The 21,216-nt window shown below is 47.6% G+C and overlaps 1 long non-coding RNA gene across 1 annotated transcript; it reads left to right on the top strand.

The window, feature by feature from the left end:
• Positions 1 to 2,121: 2,121 nt before the first annotated feature.
• Positions 2,122 to 21,150, top strand: LOC138985450 (uncharacterized). Its single transcript, XR_011462512.1, has 3 exons — positions 2,122 to 2,236; positions 10,754 to 10,844; positions 20,689 to 21,150. It is a non-coding gene; the product is annotated as an uncharacterized lncRNA (long non-coding RNA).
• The last annotated feature ends 66 nt before the right edge of the window (positions 21,151 to 21,216 follow it).

Raw genomic sequence — 21,216 nt, 5'->3', positions numbered from 1 at the left:
TCCATGGGGAGAGGTGGGCAGTGTCGTCCAGCAACAGCACAGGTGTGCTCCAGCGTCTCCAGGCGCCTAGACCAGGCTATGGGCGAGCAGGCGCCATGACCCCGGTGCTGCACATGCGCACGGGAAGCCCAGCGGCGCTCACGGACTTGAATGAAGCCACCGGCGTCAGTAATGCGGAGGCACAGTCATTATCCGATCGCAACTATTTGCAGTAAAAGGTTAGTTACAGCTGAGTGAGGAGCCCACACGGGGACGACAGGAAGGACAGGAGACCTCAAAGACTGTGCTGCCCACTGGGAGGGACGTTCCTTCTGTGACCTCTGCCCTTGTGGCCAGGGTTTCATGCCCCAAATCCATCAATTGTATGTTTCCCTTTTAGGTGAAAATGACTTTGTGAAGATAATTCGTTTGTGGAACAAGAGCACCAGATGAAAACTTTCCTCAGAATATTTTCCAAAAATCCTTAGAAAACGTGAATTTCTGAACGGATTTTTAGAATTTATAGAACTGGGAAGACGTTGGTGCCACCTCCTCAAGGTTTAACTTTCTTTAGTGGTGGCGGAATTTCAGGTACAGTCCTCTAGGTTCAGATTCCTGCTGCCTGATCTCAGTGAATCATTTAACTCGTCCAAACCCAAGCCTCCTCGTTTGCAAAATGAGAAAACCGACTCGTACCTGCTATGTACAACTTGGAAGGATTCTTATCACAATCAGTGTGGAAACATACTGTAGGACGCTCTGTAAATTGCATCCTGTGGGGAAACAGTGTCACAAAATAGTGACCACTCTGGACAGGCAGCCCCTCATTTAAGTGGTCACTGGCTATGCAATATTCAGGAAGGATAATATGAGAAAGCATTTTTATCTGTTGTCCTTCATTCTTTCCCAGCGATGAAAACAATAATGGGAGTTTATTTCATGAATAATGAAAAAGAAATGTGTCCTGGATATGTAGTTACTTAATGTTTTAAAGAAGGCTTCTCAGGTGGCTCAGAAGTAAAGAATCTGCCTGCCAATACAAGAGACGCCAGTCCAATCCCTGGGTCAGGAAGATCCCCTGGAGAAAGGAAATGGCAGCCCACTCCAGTATTCTTGCCTGGAGAATCCCAAGGACAGAGGAGCCCATGGGATCACAAAAGAGCTACATGGGCTACAGTCTGTGGGGTCACAAATGAGCTGGATATGATTTAGTGACTAAACAACCTTTTACTGCAGACAGTTGCGTTTGGATAATGACCGTGCAACCGCATTACTGACGCCGGTGGCTTCATTCAAGTCGGTGAGCGCCGCTGAGCTTCCCGTGAGCATGTGCAGCACCGGGGTCATGGCGCCTGTAAAGGAGACTGTTTTGTTCATAGTTGACATGCAAGAAGCTTGGTTAGAATCCCACCTGTGCTGCTTCCTAGTTCTGTCATCTTGGGCACATTCCTGAGCCCTTCTGAGCGTGTTGTGTATTTGTCAAGAGTTCCTGTGGGGAGTGGATCAGATCATTCAAGAACAACCTCCCAACAGGATCCGCCTGGCGTCGGCGCCCAGCCGATGCCCAGTCTGCAATCTTGTTATCTCCTACTTCTCAGGGCTGCACCTGTGCACAGCCTTCTCCTCTTGCTCTCAAATTGAGATGCTAGATGTCAGGAAGGCGTCAGGCTTCCCAGAGCTGGCATGTTGCCTTCTACACTCTCTAAAGCTTTGGCAGCATCAGGAAGCCAGAGATACACTTTAGCTCGAGTGATAGGTCAATTTCACTAACCTTGAGGGCTTGGGAAGACAACCTGCTGATTCATTGTGTTTGCAGAATACACAGACTTCTAGTGTTTTTGTGCCAAAGAGGATTTATTTAATATTTTATCATTTGATTAAAGAAATCGTGTTCATAGTCAATGTGTGTGTGTTCCAAAAGATCCATTTATCTCCCTGTACTTTCTGCGAGATCCCTTTCTTGAGGGAAATTGCTTGTGTGCAAGCAGCATTTCTGAGATGGCTTTTCCTGGGAGTTTGACTTGCAGATATTTGTGCCAGGAACTCAGGTTTCAGGTAGTGGGCGGGGAGGCTGCTCGGCCAATCGGAAGGTGGATCTGCCCAGGTCATTTGCAAGTCCCAGCCCACTTTCCTGCAGTGCCACCAGGCTGGTGAGCTATCTCCTTGGGGATGTCACAGCTCTGGCTACGATTTCCTTTCACTCCTTAGCTGCTGGAGCAATCTGATGATGACTTTCATCTGTGCATGCAGCACTCAGGTGGGTGGAGCTGTCAAAAGACTGTAGGGTCTTACCCATTTTGCGATGGCACCTGAGGACAACGAGGAATGACAGTGCTTCCTCTGCAGTGGGGAGTGGCTTTGCTCATTAACACACTGATTCATGGCTCCTTGTTTTCCTTTGGCTCAATGTGACATTGAATGCATGCTCAGTTGCTCAATCATATCCAACTCTTTGCGACCCCATGGACTGTAGCCCGCCAGGCTCCTCTGTCCATGGGATTTCCCAGGCATCAATACTGGAATGGGTTGCCATGCCCTCCTCCAGGGGATCTTCCAGACCCAGGGACTGAACCTACATCTCCCGTGGTTCCTTCCTTCAGGCAGATTCTTTACCACTGAATCACCAGGAAAGCCCCAACATGACATGAGTATCTAGAAAAAGGGAAATGTATGAGAATGCTTGTAAAGTAAAATCCGGTTTTGCAAAGGTAATGACGTTCTAAAATTGGAAAAAGTGCAACTCAAGCAGGAAAAAAAATGAAATAAACCCAAAATGACTGAGCTCTTCTTAGCTTCTCAGAGTAGTAAAGATTTTCTCAATGTGCTCTCATATTGGTTCCATTATTTTAAAACATTTTTCACACAGGAAGAAAGTTAATGTTCCATAGTTTCTATCTTATGATACGACCTGATCATTGGAGGCCATTCCAGATGCTGGCCCTCACTGTGCATTCAGGTATGTGTGGTTAAAAATGGGTCCTATATGGGCCCCCAAGTGACACAGTTGTAAAGAACCCGCCTGCCAATGCAGGCAACACAGGTGGCTTGGGTTCATTTCCTGTGTCGGGTAGATTCCTTAGAGAAGGAAATGGCAACCCACTCTAGTATTCTTGCCTGGGAAGTCCCATGAACGGAGAAGCCTGGTGGGCTACAGTTCATGGGATGACAAAGAGTCAGACAGGACTTAGTGACTAAATAACAACAACAGCATATAAGGATTCCTTCCAAAGTCCTGAAAAACAAACAAAGCCTGGCCAAGCAAGGCATATGTATATTACCCAGGAACATTCCACAGATTTGGGCAGAATTCAGAGGGCAAAGCTCCCTGGGAGTGAGCAAGCATAGTGAAATGTTGATGTTTGTATAAATGAAGCCGTTTGGAAGGAAAGTGAAAGTGAAGTTGTTCAGTCATGTCCGACTCTTTGCAACCCCATGGACTGCAGCCCACCAGGCTCCTCTGTCCATTGGATTCTCCAGGCAAGAATACTGGAGTGGGTTGCCATTTCCTTCTCCAGGGGATCTTCCCGACCCAGGGTTCGAACCCAGGTCTCCTGCATTGCAGGTAGACACTTTACCTAGAAGAAATCACTCAAATGTAGCTCTAATTTATGTCAGAGCCACCCAAGCGGGCAGCAGGCCAGACTAAGGGCTGCCTGGACTGCTCTCTCCGGGTGCCTTGAAGAACATGTGTCTGTATGAAGGCACCAGGGAGAAATACCCATCAATACCCTCTAGGTGGGAACAGTCTCTAACCAAGCGAGGGGTCTGTGTGCACTCACGTGCCTCAGGGAGGACAGGGAGGATGGTGTGTGACAGAGAGGGTTTCTAAATACCAGCAGAGAAGCAGCGGGCGGAGGGTGTGTGTTCTCCTTGAGGACTTCGGGAGTAGCTGGGGTGGCCACTGGTCTGAGAAATTAGTCTGGGAAGGGGAGGTTCTCGGTACAGCTTGGAGCTGGTGTGACACAAAGTCCCACTGTGCCAGGACGAAAGAGGGAGACCCTGTCTGAAGCTAAATTCACTGTAGTCAACGAGGGGCCAGCAAAGCCCATCGAAGAGTCGGGCTGTCTCTAGCCGGCTGTCTCTCCTGGACATGGACCTGCGTCCTTTCCCTGTCCGTGGGCCCACTCAGGAGTGACTCTCCTCCCCTTTGTCTCCGGAGGAGACCTCTCTCTTCCTGCTCTCTGGCCTGACCTGTCTCCTTGCCTGCATGATGCTACTGCACATCTCTGTTGTGGCCTGTGTTCACGTGGGTCTTGGGTACCACGAACTGGAGGTGGCTGGGGACAGCCGGTCCCCACCCAGGGCTGCTGATCCACAGGCTCCCGGGGTAGGAGGGAGCCACTTCTGTATGAGCTCCCTATTGCTGCCATCACAAAAGGCCAGTGGCTGCGCAGTGGAGAGTGGATGTCTGCATCCTGACCACTTTCTCCCGTGGACTCAGGACGGCACCCTCAATCCCACCAGCCGGTCCTATAGGGACCAGGCTGCACTGGTCTTCACAAGTGACACAGCATTTTAGTTTTGGTGGCAAGTTAGTTAATAAGGAAATTGAAGGGAGTGTTAAGATCTGCACGCTGAGAGATTCCTGTTTGTTTTGGTTTCAGAGCTTATTGGGGAATAGATGACTGACATTTTATAATACGGAGGGAGTTTGGACTAACGGGGCTCATGGGGGAGCAGGGGGGATTATAGGTGACACAGGCCCTCCTGGGCTCCCTCCTGACTGTTTCACTTTCATACACTCTGTTCTCCCAGTGAGATTGGATGCTGGGGGTCTGAGCAGACGGCCTCCAGCTGCGGGTTACGTATGCTCCTCTCTCTTCCGCAGGCTTGGCAGGGCTAAGCCAGGTCAGGTGGCAGGTGATGGCAACTTCTAACAAAATTAGCGTTGAGGGACTCATATGGAAGTCACTTCGAATTTGTCAGTAAAGATCATGTTTCATGATGACTTGATTGGTGAAAAAGTGTCAAGGCAAGAGAGTCTTGATGGCGCTAATAAATCCTTTTGCAAGGTGGGCATGGGGAGAATTTCTGTATCTGCTTAGTGGCCCAATTCTGTGCGTGGTCCTCCCCATCACCATCTGGGTCCAGGCCCTGCCTCTGGCTTTGTGCATTAGAATGAAAGCTGTCTGAGTCACCCCGGGCTGCATCGTAGAGTGCCACAGCCTGGGGGCTTATCCACAGACGTTTGCCTCTCCCGTTCTAGAGGCTGGATGTCCGAGATGAGATGCTGGCAGTGTGGGTGTCTTGCGAGAGCCCCTTTCCTGGTTCACAGAGGCTACCTTCTCACTGTGTCTGCACGTGGCAAAGAGAACAAACTCTGGCCTCCTCCTCTCATAAGGGCACTAATCTCACCTCAGGTCCCACCCCCATGATCTCATCGCTCCCCAAAGGCCCCGAATTCAAACTCCATCAAACCGGGGGTAGGATTTCCGTATATAACCTTGGGGGACACAATCCAGTCCATAGCACAAGTCAGGAGCCGGGGTGAGAGTCGGCTGCAGGACGCTCAGCCCGCCTATAAGCCAGCACAGCTTCCTGACAGGAGTGATGGCTTTACCTGGGGCACAGAACGGCTGGGGGATCAAATGGGAGGGAAAAGGGTACAGTGAGTATTATATCACCTGAGATAAATGCACTTCCTCCAAGAAGTGCTGCTGAGCAGAGCTTTGCGTGTTTGGAGGAGAGCCCTGCGTGAGGGGAGGACCTGAACGGAAATGTAGTTGCAACCGAGACCTCTGCTGAATCCCTGAGTGATCTGGACCAGAATGCGGTCCTGATGGAGGCAGGGGCAGGGCTTCAAGAGGTCCTGATACTGGCAAGGGGCAGGGCTTCAAGAGGTCCTAAAGGGGCAGGGGGCGAGGCTTCAAGAGGACCTGCTACTGGCAGGGGGCGGGGCTTCAGAGAGGGCCTGATGGCAGGGGCAGGACTGAAACCAACTTGAGGAGAACAGGTGCCTCTTCTGCCTGAGGGGTGGGCGGCAGGTGTGTGTGGATGACGTAGAACAGGCCATTTTCAATTTCGTAAGTCAATGGAGGTGAGTCAGGGAGCAGCTCCAGATGCTGCCACTGCCGTGGACACACCTCTGGTCACAACCATCTATCGCAGAAAAGTCACGGAGAAGGTGTAAGACACAGCAGCGTGAAAGGACCTGCGTTTACACACCCAGCGATGAAAGAGGCCTTTGGAGAAAGTGGGGCCGCCCTGCCGTCGCTGTGCAAAATGTCTTTTTGTGAGATGGGGGGGGAGTTGAAAGACAGCTGATGTGTGAGTATACAGCCCTGCTGGAAAAACGGTGCCAGAGCAACAGCACTAGAAGCGTGTGTTGCTGAGGTTAAGGATTACTGCATGATCATAATTATAACTTTAAGTTTTGTATTTTGTTTTTTAACTGCTAAGTCGTGTCTAACTCTTTTGTGATCCCATGGACCGTAGCCCACCAGGCTCCTCTGTTCATGGGATTCTCCAGGCAAGAATACTGGAGTGGGTTCCCATTTCCTCATCCAGGGGATATTTCCAACCCAGGGATGGAACCTGAGTCTTCTGCATTGGCAGGCGGATCTTTTACCACTGAGCCACCAGGGAAGCCACTGATAGGACAGAATCAATACACTCTTGGGGTCTCAAAGAGTCAGACACAACTGAGAGACTGAGCACACACTCAAGCTACTTGGGAAAGAGAAGGATTCTTTGCTTAATGTAACCAAAATGCTCTTGTTTAAGAGCGTCTGACAATATGATAGTTGTATTGGTCAGGGTTCTCCAGAGACACATTACAGAGACAAGGACAGAGATTAAGGAATTGGCTCATAAGATGGTGGGGGCTGAGGTCTTTGGAATCTGTACAGGCTGGCAGGCTGGAGACCAGCGGATATTGCAGTCCTCAGGTTGAATTCAGGGCAGCAGGCTGCAGGCTCAGGAAGGGTTTCTGTGTTGAGAATTCTTTCTTTGGGAGAACTGTGCACTTAAGCCCAACTGGTTAGATAGGTCCACCCACAGCACAGAGGATGATCCGCTTTATTCAAAGTCTAGTGGTTCAATGTTAATCACACCTAGAAAAAGATCCCCTGGAGGAGGGCATGACAATACCCTCTAGTCTTCTTGCCTGGAGAATCCCATGGACAGAGGAGCCTGGTGGGCTACAGTCCATGGGGTCTCACAGAGTCGGACACAACTGAAGTGACTTAACACGCGCGCATGCACACCTAGAAAAACACCTTCACAGGAACATTTAGTCTGGTGTCTGGCCAAATACCTGAACACAATAGCCTGGACAAAATTAACCATCACAAATTCTAAAACAGCTCTCAAAAAACTTGGTCGGTTAACTGGACTCTCCACAATTCAAGGTCAAAAGGGCATTTTCATTACAAGGCCGTTACCTGTTCCCTTGTCCCAAAAGAAAAACAAAAGTCACGCCGTGGTTGGATGTGCCAACAACAACTTGAACTTTCTCATAATCACCTCATTTTGTGGGACTTTTCAAGGAAGCATAGGATTATGCAATGAAACGGTGACTGTCACTTTAGAGCCTAAAATAAACACTTTTATTGTCTTCTTTTACTTAACTATGTGCAACAGAAGCATCTTGCGCATGTAGAGACTGAAAGAATACCACCACCGCTAATACATTTCCCTGCCCAAGAAAAGTCTCTGAAAAACCCAGAACTAGTTCATTTCCCCCAAATGTCAGGCTGCTTTTAGGGAACTATCAAAATGAAACAAAATACCCTGAAACCCCAAACTGAAAAAACTCCCAAATCTAACCAAATTGTTTTTATCTGCAAAAATTGTGTCAAAATGTTAAACTGGCCAATTTTAAAATCCAACCAAACTTTGGAACCAGGTCTGGGAGACTTTGATGGTTTCTGGAGTAGTTCTTGTCTCACCAAGGGGTTTACGCCTGGATGGTCGCTGAGTGCTAATGGAACCTGGAGGAGTAAGTCCTCCCCCATGAGATAGGGTTACACAGATAAGGATCAAAACAGAACCCTATCTGGGAACACTTTGGATTTACTCAAAGAGCTCCTCTTTGTCCTCAGAAGCCTTCTCACACACAAATCCTTCCCCATCAAGATAAGGAGCTGCCCCTAGGAACTGGGGCTTGTGGGAAGCTGTGGGTCCCTCAGAGGTATCTGGGAGGCTTAAGACCAAGAAGGAGTCTTGGGCTTGAAAACAGCCTGCGGAAGCAGCAGAGGCATCAGGGACCGGTGACCGTCCCCAGGCTTGCTGTCACTCTGGTTTGAAACTGCTTTGGCCTGGGAAAAGGAACTGTGGGGCTGGGAGTCTCTGGGTCCTCCTGGCCTCATCCCATTTTACGGACATTAACAAGCCAGGCTCCCACCACCCACGCCCAGGACACGCAGAAAATCTGAGACCACAAATCATGAACGTATTAAATACATAGAGCCAGCGACAGAATTTGGAACCATTTCCTTACCCTTCTCTAAAAATGGTCCCCATCTCCAAGTTTTTATGCAGTTAAATCTTTTAAAATGATCACAAGGCATGTGACGGATTGCCCCCATGAACTCTGTGAAGGTCACAGCAATTGCTTGACACTATTACCGGAGAGGTGGGCGTCCTTCCTAAAATCATCTGTTTTGTCACACGTGTGCTTTCTCCCTCCTTCAGCTTCCCTCCGGCCCTTCACTGCATACAGGAAACAAAGAATCCTCTATGATCTATCCCTGAATCTCACCACGCTTTTTTTTTTCAAATCCTGAAACCATATTGGTTTCTCGCTACCTAATAATCAAAATTTATGTCTTAACCTGCGGCCAGCACTGTGTTAGGGTGTAGTGTGTGGAGAAGGGGAACGTGCAGGGAAATTATAAGGTACAGTTTTTCTCTCTCTCGAAGGGCATGTAATATTCTAGTTTCAATCGGGAGATGGGGGAGGGGAAACACACACACACACACACACAAAACACACTCGAGACAATCAGGGGCCAGAGTAAGAGAACAGTAATTATGTGCCAAACTATGTGGCACAGATTATTCATCCTTTAAGGGATTTGGAGAAAAAAAGGACTCAGTGTGGGCTAAGGCTATTTGAAATAACTTCATCAGGGCCTCAGAGCAATTCTAAAATGCAAATAATAAACCGGTAAGAAGTGCTGTCTTTCATAGAATTTTTTTCCAAATAATAGGTTGGAAAATATTAAAATACATACCTATATGTGTAAAATTTATATGTTATATTAGGATATAAACTACTTCAATAGTGTAATTTTTATAATTATCATACATTGCATATACTAGATGAATGAAAGCTATCTTTTCATAAATGCAACCTGATATTTAATAATTATTGTTGAGAACAAATTTTAGTCTTTACTACTGGGGCAAAAATAAAGATTATATATTTTACTTTTCACTGGGGCGAAAATAAAGATTATATATTGCTGGTGTATGGATGTGAGAGTTGGACTGTGAAGAAGGCTGAGCGCTGAAGAATTGATGCTTTTGAACTGTGGTGTTGGAGAAGACTCTTGAGAATCCCTTGGACTGCAAGGAGATCCAACCAGTCCATTCTGAAGGAGATCAGCCCTGGGATTTCTTTGGAAGGAATGATGCTAAAGCTGAAACTCCAGTACTTTGGCCACCTCATGCGAAGAGTTGACTCATTGGAAAAGACTCTGATGCTGGGAGGGATTGGGGGCAGGAGGAGAAGGGGACGACAGAGGATGCGATGGCTGGATGGCATCACTGACTCGATGGACGTGAGTCTGAGTGAACTCCGGGAGTTGGTGATAGACAGGGAGGCCTGGCATGCTGCGATTCATGGGGTCGCAAAGAGTCGGACACGACTGAGCGACTGATCTGATCTGATATGATGTTGTTTAGTCTCTAAGTCATGTCTGACACTTGAGATTCCATGGACTCAATGGATCCCATGGAACTCACCAGGCTACTTTGTCCAGTGGGATTTCCCGGCAAGAATATTCGCATTGGTTGCCATTTCCTCCTCCAGGGGATCTTCGCAGCCTAGGGATCAAACCCACGTCTCCTGCACTGGCAGAAGGATTCTTTACCACTAAGCCACCTGGGACGCCTTAAAGATTATACACACAAACACATGTATGTTGATAGAATAAGAAGTGCTCTCTTGAGATTTTGGCCTCTGAAGGGGCTGTGTTGGGGGTGGAGAGGGAATGCTAACGGTGACATGAATGGTCACCCCTAACTGGAGCCGAGGGAAGGTCAAGCTCTGGTAAAATAAGAGCCTTCCTTTAGGTGGAGTTAGCTAGCGCACTGCAGCGAGGACACGGTGCCCCAAGACTGGAGCCTGCAAGGTGTCTGCCAGTGTGCAAGCCCTGTTGTGAATCTCTTCCCTCTGCTTCTGGAGGCCGATTCGTTCCTTTCTGAAGCTGTTACAAAGGATCTGTTGAGCTCCTTAGGAGGACTCACAACCACCAGACTTAAAAATAGCCGTGCTTCTGGCAAGCTTCAGCTGCTCACCCAGCCCTTCCTTCTCCACCGCCGCCAGCAGTCAGGATCCCACAGCAGGCTCCACAGCAGCTTTCTAGAGGAGGCACGGCCTTGACTCTCTCAGTCCAGGCAAAGTGCTGAAATCATGAGCAGTAAACACAGGGAGAAATCCTTAGACCCTAACACCCTGGCTCCTGCCTCCAGGGAGTCCTGGCTTCCAGATTCCCCTTTCCCTCCTGTGCTGCCCCCCAAAACTCTAATTGCTCTATTAGCATACCTTTGATTTATTTCCCCTTCGTTCTTTGTCTTTAAGTTTTATTTTAAATTTAATTCCACCCAGGCGGCAGCCACGACCTGATCGAATCTTCCGGGAGACCTGTCTGCCCTACCTGCCTCCACAAGGCCCAGTGGCTCCCACTTCCCTGTAGAAGGTAGGATCTTGTCCAGGTCAGCAGGTGCTGGACTAAGGGGCATTTGCCTTCTGGTGGTCAGGGTGTGCCTAGGTCCTGACCTGCAAGGAGCCCCACACATCAAGACTTCCGCATCCTGAGGCCGGGAACCTGCTCATCCTGCAGTTGGTGTTGTGGGCAAGTCTGCTTGATGGCAGGATAGAGGCTCAGAGCAGGCTGCACAGTCAGATTCCTGTGGCCTGTGCACTTGACCTCCCTGGGAAGATGGGGCTGCCCGGGGAACTTCTGAAAACAGTAATGCATGTGAAATTCTCAACACATTGTACAAATAGTCACAGTGAGAGTCTTCTCAGCGGGCAAAAGGGGAAGACGACCCTAGAGTCCATCATTAAACGATGGATGCATAGAATGTGTTGCAGCTTCGCAATGGAATATTACTCAGCCATAAAAAGGACTAAAGTTCTGACGCCTGTTATGCCATGAATGGGCTTTTTTGAAAGTGCTCTAAATGAAAGAAGCCAGTGGCAAAAGACAAGAAACCGTATGAGTGCAGGTTTCTGATACTCAAAAGAGGATGGAAGGCCAGTTTAAGGCTCTGAGGGGTGGGGGATGGTGACAGGTGGAGGGACTGCTTAGCGGGTCGAGGGTGCTCTGCATGGTGACCAGGAAGTCCCAGAAACAGATCGTGTGATCGTTGCACAGCAGCATGAATGGACCGAAGCCCACTGAATTGTTCGCCTTGAAATGGTTAATTTTGTGTCATGCCAGTTTATCTCACTGTAAAAAATTGAAGAAAACCACATTGGGCAGGCTGTGTGGTGTGGGTTAAGTGCTCAGGAAACTCAAGCTTAAGGTATTTCTGAGGTCTGCAGCTCCTCAGGCCTCTGCTCATAACCAGCGTTGCTTTTCCACCTTCCCCCACGAAGATCAAGAGCAGAGTCACAGGGGAAGCTACCGGCAGACCTATTTTTAAACCACTTCTCCAAGAAACTCTCCGCTGCGGCGGGCACCCTCCTTGTGCACTGGGAGCTGGGCAGGCGGGCTCCCTGCCCTCTGAGGAAGCCCAGTGGCGCTGGGGTCCTTGCGCTGCCCCCTCTCTCCCTTCCAGGACCTTGTCATCTGCTCTCCCCCCACCGGCTATTCCAAGGGCCACTGTGCCTGCCTCGGTCCCTCCCGCTGTTGCCCGCCGTGGGGTCAGCCTTGTGGACATAGTGACCCTGCTTTCCTTGCCCTGCTCACCACTGTCGGTGGATCCCCATTGCTCTACAAAGACCCCGAGGCCCCCGGGCCAGACCCACCTCCCTGAGGACCTGGCCGGGCTTTCTCGGGGCTTGCTTTCCACCCCTGACTCAGAACTCAGAACTTGGAGGAACTTTATAGAGAATTGAGTTCCGATGCCTCGTTTCCCAAAGGCGGGAATTGTGTCCCAGAGGAATATGACCACTGCTGCTCCTTTGCGGGGTGTAGGGGCAGCCCCATGGGTTGGCATGAGCTCCCCAGGGCCCTAGCAGTGGCACGTTTGGTGCCGGCTGGGCCAGTTTCCTAAGCTTCCCACTCTGGGTTTGTTGGCCTTCAACTTCAGGACTCCACCACAAATGATGTCTGGGGTCCCAGCTGCCAGGGCTGTTTCCTTCCTGAGCTGTGATTCTCATCCATCAACCTCTTCCCTAAAACAATCCGAGCTTCAGACAGAGAGACCAGCACAGCGCATCTGATTTTGAGAAGGGAAACTCTCTGCCAGGCCAACGGACGCAGGGACCACGCCTTTTGGACCTTCAGCCTTTCCCAAGTCCCTGCTGGCCACGCCCTCCTCTGTGGCCCCTCTGATGATGCCTGTAGCCACTGCAATGAACCCTGTCTGTCTCCCAAATTCCAGGGGAGGTCCTGAATATGCTCCTACTTTTATTATAGCTTGATTCACCATCTGTGCTCAGCGAAGCGTCTTGGGTCCAGAGATGGTAGAAGTTAGAGATCCTGCTTTCAGTCTTGCTTCCATGTCCCTTATCCGTCCAGCTTTTCCAGACACTCCTTTCTTCGTCTGTAAACGGGAACAGCCCTTTGTTCTCTGAGCTGTCTTGAGGATTAACTTAATGCAAGTTGCGAGGACGGTTGGACAGACGGAAGTAGAAAAACGGGTATCATTAGGGTGTTCTCACGGAGGTTTGCCTTTTCCCTGAAAACATTTAGGTAAACAGGAAACCTTCGAGATAAAGCCATTCCTGCCTCTCACAGATGCAGCCCTGGGGGCTCAGAGGGTGGCGTCTGGGCCCCCGGCTGGTGTTAATTCCCAGCCCAGATAAGAACAAACTACCTTCAGACCCAGAGGTGGAGACTTGTGCATTCATAAAAAGAGCTCTCTGCCCCCACCCCCACCCCCGACCCCAGGGGAAGGGACACAGAGGCAGTCACAGCAGAACCTCCGTTGTCCCTGAGAAATCCTGGCAGCTGGAGACACGTGGGCTAGAAACACTGAGCTGTGTCCAGACAGACATCACCAACTCAGCCAGAGACTGCACTCGCCTCCCATCTGACTCAGTAGCCCTGAAATATTCCAGACAGTTGCCAAATGAAAACGCTTTGGAGCTCTGTCCTCTGATTTAATGATTGAAATTGCCATAAAACTTTTTGAACTCATTGTCCACCTATTTGCTCTCTGCTTCAGGAACAGAGGACTTCCCAGGTGGCTCAGTGGTAAAGAATCCACCTGTCAATGCAGGAGATGTGGGTTCGATCCCTGAGTCAGGAAGATTGCCTGGAGAAGGGAATGGCAACCTGCTCCAGTATTCTCGCCTGGGGAATCCCAGGGACAGAGGAACGTGGTGGGCTGCAGTTCCTGGGGTTGCAAAGTCGGACCCGGCTGAGCACACACACACTCCAGAATGGAGCACTTTTTCCCCATCGAGATGGTGACATTTACAGAAAGGAAAGATGCAGGCTATTCGGAGACCCATTTCCTCTCGTCTGCCACCAGAGATCACCCTCTTGTCATCTCCTTCTACACCTTTCAGGTGTCAGGGCTCTGGTGCAAATGTTTTCTGGTTTAGTTAGAGAAGAACATTTCTTTGAAAAAGAGGTCATCCTACTTCTTCAATGAAATCTTGTCAGCTCATGTCTCCTACCTTGATCTTATCTTTTAGCAATTTTCTTCTTTTTGTTAAGGAATCTCAAGATGCAATTATTGGAGCAGGGGGATGCATTTGAGAAAGACAATAACTTTGTTCTGTCCTTCAATATTTTGAATAAAACCAGCAAATACCTAACACTGTACTTGCTATGTGCCAGAAACTTCTGTGTGCTTACATGCATGGAGTAGGATGTCTGATCCTTGCGACACATGAGAACCCAAGGTGCAGAGAGGTGTGGGATTTGACCACGCTCACAAGTGCTGAGGAAGTAATGCTTTTTAACTGTGGTGCTGGAGAAGACTCTTGAGAGTCCTTTGTACGGCCAGGAGATCAAACCAGTCAATCCAAAGGACATCAACCCCAAATACTCACTGGAAGGACTGATGCTGAAGCTCCAATACTTTGGCCCCCTGATGCAAAGAGCCGACTCATTGGAAAAGACCCTGATGCTGGGAAAGGCTGAAGGTGGGAGGAGAAGGGGACGATGGAGGACAAGACAGCTGGGTGGCAGCATCCATTCAGTGGGTGTGAGTCTGAGCAGCTCCAGGAGATGGTGAAGGACGAGGAAGCCCGGTGTACCGCAGTCCACGGCGTTGCAAGGAGCAGGACACGACTGAGCGACTGAACAACAAGCCTGCAGCCAGAGTAAGAACTAGGCCGCCAGCTCTCACATCCCCACACAGTTGTATAGGAAGCTTGGAAAATGAGAATAAAGTAGGCAAATCTATAATCCCATGAGATCACGTCATGGACGCGCTTCTTCACACATGCCTTGTTTACAGTGTGAAAATCATGACACATGTTCACCTCTGTGTCCTGAGTCCTCCGTGTCAGTATGTAGCTTGCTTACTGACAGGGAAACGAGGGCTAAATGAGGGCTACCTGGTCATCTCAAGAACAACCCGGGTAATTTATTTAGCAATTCCCCATTGTTGGATATTCAGGTTGCTTCCAATTTTTCATCTGAGAGAGATACTGCTTCAACAAACAGCTTTGTGATGTGTATTTTTTATTTCTAGAAATAATAGAAATGGTAATAGAAAAAATTACCAAAAGCCATAACAAAATGAAAAATGTATCAGAAAGATCAATCTAGTAGTTTTAAAGGAAAATTCCAATAAACCCAAGAAACAGGTAGTTTCTCAATTCTTTAAATAATCTCAGAGCAGGACGATTCATTTTAGGAGTACATGCTATATGAAAACATTTCATAAAGAGATCAAAGTGAACAAACAAAAAACAGAAAGAGGGAACACTGTAGATCAATATCTCTTATGAAAATTAATGCAAAAATTTTAATTTAAAATAGGAGCCAAAGAAATCTGCAGTGTATTAAAAAGTAATGCGCCATAACCAAGTAGGTTTTATTCTCAGAAAGCAATACTATTTCACTACATTTATATATTAAAGGAGATAAATGTTATGATCCTTTAGATAGATATTAAAATGACAATTAAAATTTCACAGCCATTTCTTATGAAGACCTTTTATTCATTAAAATTAGAAATATTTCTAGAAAGTGATTGAAGATACAAGAGAGAGACAACAAGCCCTAGTCGTATTACCATGATCTGAGGGGTTCAGTTATCATTACAAGAAAAAAATAATGTGAAAATACTGAAGATTAAAAGTTAATATTGTCCTTTTGAATAGATTCTATGGCTGTGGACTTAGGAAAGTATACTTTAGCCAAAGTATAATAATGGTTAGAGAAATGGCCATAAATTTATCTCTTTACATACATACGAACGTAAAATTCTATCATATTTTTATGTATAACGATTCACAAGAGCATTGAGGACTCTATCAAGCTGATATTGAACAGAATGAAAAGTGTATATGCATTAAACCAAATTATTATGCTGGAAAATACACGCCTCAAAAACATGAAGAGCTATAGCTTGTGCTCACATGAGAAAATTCAGTACACAGAGCAGTCCGTGTTCCCAAAATTAACCTCTAACTGCAAGTTCAATCACAGTCTCATTTTTGTGTTGAAAAATCCAGTCAATTGGAAAGCAAGAATGTCCTGCAGCTTAGACAAGAGTAAGCACAAGAGACGCAGGCCATGGGCAGCCCGTCTCCAGCAGGTCAGCCGAGACAGTTCCAGCGTGCAGAGAGACGGGTGCTGCGGGCAAGAAAATGGACGGTACAGAAATAAACCCATGCCGAGCTTTAGGCTTAAAAGTGCACAATAAAGATTATATTTCCAATCAGAGGGGTAATCCTTGATTGTTGTTGTTTAGTCACTAAGTCATGTCTGACTCTTTTGTGACCCTATAGACTCTAGCCCACCAGGCTCCTCTGTCCATAGCATTTCCCAGGCAAGAATACTGGAGTGAGTTGCCGTTTCCTTCTTCAGGAGATTTTCCTGATCCAGGGGTCAAACTTGGATCTCCCACATTGCAGATAGATTCTTTACTGTCTGAGCCACCAGGAAAGCTCAAACTAGAAGTGATTACCTTAATTTGAGGGGTAGAGAAGGTTTTATTGTTGTTCATTAACCAAGATGAAGATCATGAAAATATAAAGGAAAAAATAATTAATTTGGCCAAAGATATCATAAAAAACAAATGGGAAAAAAATGTGGAATTTATCCAGATAAAGTTTTAATCTCCGTAATATATAAAGGTCAAGAAAAACAAGGCAACTCAAGACAGAGATACAAAACACACCGATGACTAGTCCCTAGAAACGGACAGACAGTGAGGTTTAAGGACAATCAAAGAAACACACAGTAGGAGAGCTGGGTGTGAATTTTCACCTATCAGAGTGACAAAGGTAAAAGTTTAATTCAACTTTTTGAGGAACAGGTGAGTAAGTGGACATATCCCGCTATATGACACCACATTTTGGGGAGGAAAACTAACAACAGCTATCCTAACGTGACAGCTGAGTGACTCCCTCTTTCACTCTTTCACTTTCATACCTCTTATAATGATACATCATTGTTGTTGGTGTTTAGTCTCCAAGTCAGGTCTATCTCTGTGTGACCCCATGGACTGTAGCCTGCCAGGCTCCTCTGTTCACGGGATTCTCCAGGCCAGAAAAACTCCAGTATTCTTGGGCTTTCCTTGTGGCTCAGCTGGTAAAGAATCCGCCTGCAATGCAGGAGACCTGGGTTCAATCCTTGGGTTGGGAAGGGATTCCCTGGAGAAGGGAAAAGCTACCCACTCCAGTATTCTGGCCTGGAGAATTCTGTGGACTATACAGTTCGTGGGGTCGCTAAGAGTCGGACACGACTGAGCAACTTTCACTTCACAAGCACTTTCAGGCAAGAATACTGGAGTAGGTTACATTTCCTTCTCCAGGGGATCTTCTTGACCCAGGGATTGAATCCAGGTCTCCTGCTTGGCGGGCAGATTCTTTACTGCTGAGCCACATGGGAAGCCCTTTTAATGGTATCAGTTTACTCACAGTCGGGTCCGACAATTTGCGACCCCATGGACTGCAGCACACCAGGCCTTCCTGTCATCACCAACTCCCAGAGCTTGTTCAAATTTATGTCCATTGAGTCGATGATGCCATCCAACCATCTCATCCTCTGTTGTCCCCTTCTCCTCCTGCCTTTAGTCTTTCCCAGCATCAGGGTCTTTTTTAGCGAGTCAGGTTTTCATATCAGGTGGCCAAAGTACTGGAGTTTCAGCTTCAGCATCAGTCCTTCCAATGAATATTCAGGACTGATTTTCTTTAGGATGGACTGGTTGGATCTCCTTGAAGTCCAAGGGACTCTCAAGAGTCTTCTCCAACATCACAGTTCAAAAGCATCAGTTCTTTGGTGCTCAGCTTTCTTTACAGTCCAAGTCTCATATCCATACATGACTACTGGAAAAACCATAGCTTTGACTATATGGACCTTTGTCAGCAAAGTAATGTCTCTGCTTTTTAATACCATGTCTAGGTTGGTCATAGCTTTTCTTCCAAGGAGCAAGTCTCTTTTAATTTCCTGGCTGCAGTCACTGTCTGCAGTGGCTTTGGAGCCCAAAAAAATAGTCTCTCACTGTTTCCATTGTTTCCCCATCTATTTGCCATGAACAGATGGGACCGAATGCCATGATCTTAGTTTTTTGAATGTTGAGTTTTAAGCCAGCTTTTTCACTCTCCTCTTCCACTTTCATCAAGAGGCTCTTTCATTCCTCTTCGCTTTCTGCCATAAGGGTGGTGTCATCTGCATATCTGAGGTTATTGATATTTCTCCAGGCAATCTCGATTCCAGCTTGCGCTTCATCCAGCTCAGCTTTCGCATGATGTACTCTGCATATAAGTTAAATAAGCAGGGTGGCAATATAGAGCCTTGACGTACTCCTTTCCCATTTGGAACCAGTCTATTGTTCCATGTCTGGCTCTAACTGTTGCGTCTGGACCTGCATACAGATTTCTCAGGACGCAGGTAAGGTGGTCTGGCATTCCTATCTCTTATGACACAGTGCAAACATTTAAAAGTTAAGATGAAGAGACCCAAAGAAATGAATGTTTTTTATAGCACCGGTGCGTGCTGCTAAACTGCTTCCAAACGTGTGGGGCTAGTTTGCTGGGCCAGAGTTCCGCTCTGACACATCTCTTCATCCTCTTGTGGGGCTAGTCTCCAGGCTGGACTTCTCAGGACACTGCAGAGCAGCAGCTCAGTGGACACAGTGAGTCTCTCCATCTGTGATTTACCTGCAATTCTTTCTTCTCTTTGCCTGCTCTCTACTTGAGCTCATGCTGACTTACAGCAAATACCTGGGAAGAAAACCCAAGAGTGACAAAACTGAAGCTCCAACTGCTCAGTTTTGCTCTGTATTTGGGCCGCTGCTCGTAAGGCTAGTGACAGCGACTGGCACCAGAACAAGGGAAGCGGGCAAGCTCTGCTGTCCACAGACTCACCTGCAAGGGGACCCACGGCCTCCCCCTCCTCCCCAGCCGTCAGCCTCCCTGTCACACCTCCTCCACACACTGGTTCCTCCTCCATTCCTTTCTCCCAGCTCTTGGAACATGATACAGCTTACTTTTTCTCTAGTCTACTGACTATTGTCTTCACCATCCTGTTAGGACGTTAAGACCCATGAGAGGAGGGATGATTCTCTGTTTTGTTCACAGAGGTAATCCAGGAGGCTAGAACAGTGCCTGGCACAGAGTAGATGCTTGCTAATTCTCTGTTGGATGAATGAACAGCTTCTTTTCTTCCCATTGTAAAGCAGCTGATGGCTAACAGTTTTTCCAAACGGCCACCCGTAACTCAAGGAAGTGATGTGGACCCTTCAGCAGATGGCAGGTCTTGAGCACAAGGGAATCAGGTTGAAAAGATTAGCATCCTTCTTTGCTCAGGTTTAGATTCCTGGGATCTCAAGATTGGGAGCCCATGTAACACAAACACAGATCAAAGGCTTCGCTGTGCTCTGCAGTCCCGCCAAGCACTCCCCGGCCTGGACTTAATCAAGTGCAGCGACAGAATTCTCCAGGCCACAGAAAACAAGCTTCAACTTAAAAGTCTTTCTTTTTCAAATTGTGAACGTACATTAATCTAAAACCAACCTCAAGGTGACTTCCATGGGTGTCCACATCCTGCTCCCCAGCTCCCACCCGAGAGCTTGTAAAATAAGTTAGATCTCCTTTCTTGAACTTGCCATCATGATGTTCCTCAGGCCTTCCCTTGCCCGGCTGACCATCTTCAGTCCTTTGGGTCCTGTGGTGTACATCACCTTTGCCAAACTTCCTCCCATCCTCGTCTCTGACCTAGGGAAATGGTCCAGCTTGCAGAGCCCACGTCTCGTTCCAGGGTGAGAGCCCTCTGGACGCGCCCATGTCTGTGAACGCAGTCACAGGGGACACCCCTTTCTAGTTTTGTCTGTAGCCTGTCAGTGGCTTCATGATAAGCTTCACTCATTCTAAATGTGGAAATAAACCGTTTTCACAACAGCCCGTGCCTGAACGCTTGTGTAGAAAGGCTTCTTTTTCTCAGTTTTGATGTCAGCAAGGTCTGGCTGTGGAGGAGGTAGACCTGACATTCAAAGTGGAAGTAATGCACAAGCCCTCCTGTGAAATGGGTGAGGACTCCGAGACTGTGAGCGAGGGGTGAGAGCTGGAGTGAAAGAAGCTCAGGCTCTGACCCACGTGCCCCTTGTGAGGTCAGGGGCCTGGGCCCATTTCTTTATCTTTAGGTGAGTTAATACCACGTGATGATACAAATGAAGGACTTAATCTGCAGGTCCTCCAAATTATTGAACCATGTCTCATTCAATAAATAATAGTTTCAATGATTTCATTTGATTTAAACAAGTGTCTGAGATAGGCATGTTGTTATTCAAAATATTTAATAACCTGTACAGGTAGCAGTAAACCAGAATGACATGAATACAGACGACGATGGCCCTGGACACGGCAGCCACACTCCAGGTACATGTCCATCAGCCTTGAAAATAGGGAGTACTGCAAATCTACAAACAGGGAAAAACCCTCAGAGAGTTACTTGTGTCAAATGAATTTCTATATTCTTGAAATATGAGGAGAGCTTGAGCCTTTGGGAGAGGGAATTTCGTTCCCTGTCTGTGCATTGGGTATTTGGGTTGGCACACCACAAAGAAAATTTTCCACTTCCCATGCACCCATCTTTTAATCTTTGAAAACGTCTCAGTGTGAAGTCGGTGTCACAGTAGTCTTGAAGGAGTAGCATCACGTTTTCTGAGTGTGCATGTGCCTTTTGATAGGCAGCGTAACATAATGAAATCGTGTTTGACCCTCCGTATTGTCACCACTGACAGACACACCATTGCAGCTGAGTGGGACCTGGCCACTATGTGGACTGAACAAGAGAGGAATGAAGATGGTGGGGACGGAGGGAGGTGTGATGGACGCGTGCCCGACACCACGCTCGTCTTACAGGAGACGCTGAAGATGCGCCGTGCACCCCTGAATGCTCTGCAGATGAACGGAGAGTCTGCAGCTTGGACCACACACACTCCTGTTAAAGTCGTCGGCTTCAAGGACTCCCTTCTGAGATGCACAGAATCCATAAGCTGCACTGTAGTTCTGGTGATTCATGTTGAACCTACACCTATGCCTTTTTAAAATTTAAATGTACAAAATGTGCTGAGCCCCTAGGCATCTGTATTGGAGTACATTTCCAGTCTTCGACATGAATGCCCTCGCTCTTACTGATGGAAACAGACTGTGGGGTTGCTGTGTGATTTCCATTCATATTGTATTAAAATGTTCGAGATGCATTTTCTGTCAAAGAGAGTATCATTTCATAAAATTATTCACTATTCCCCCATATGGAAATGTCAGAC

The sequence above is a fragment of the Bos mutus genome, chromosome 24 (assembly GCF_027580195.1).
Source record: "Bos mutus isolate GX-2022 chromosome 24, NWIPB_WYAK_1.1, whole genome shotgun sequence".
NCBI lineage: Eukaryota > Metazoa > Chordata > Mammalia > Artiodactyla > Bovidae > Bos > Bos mutus.
Note: the sequence above shows the minus strand (reverse complement) of the source record. Positions and strands in the feature narration are given on the sequence as shown.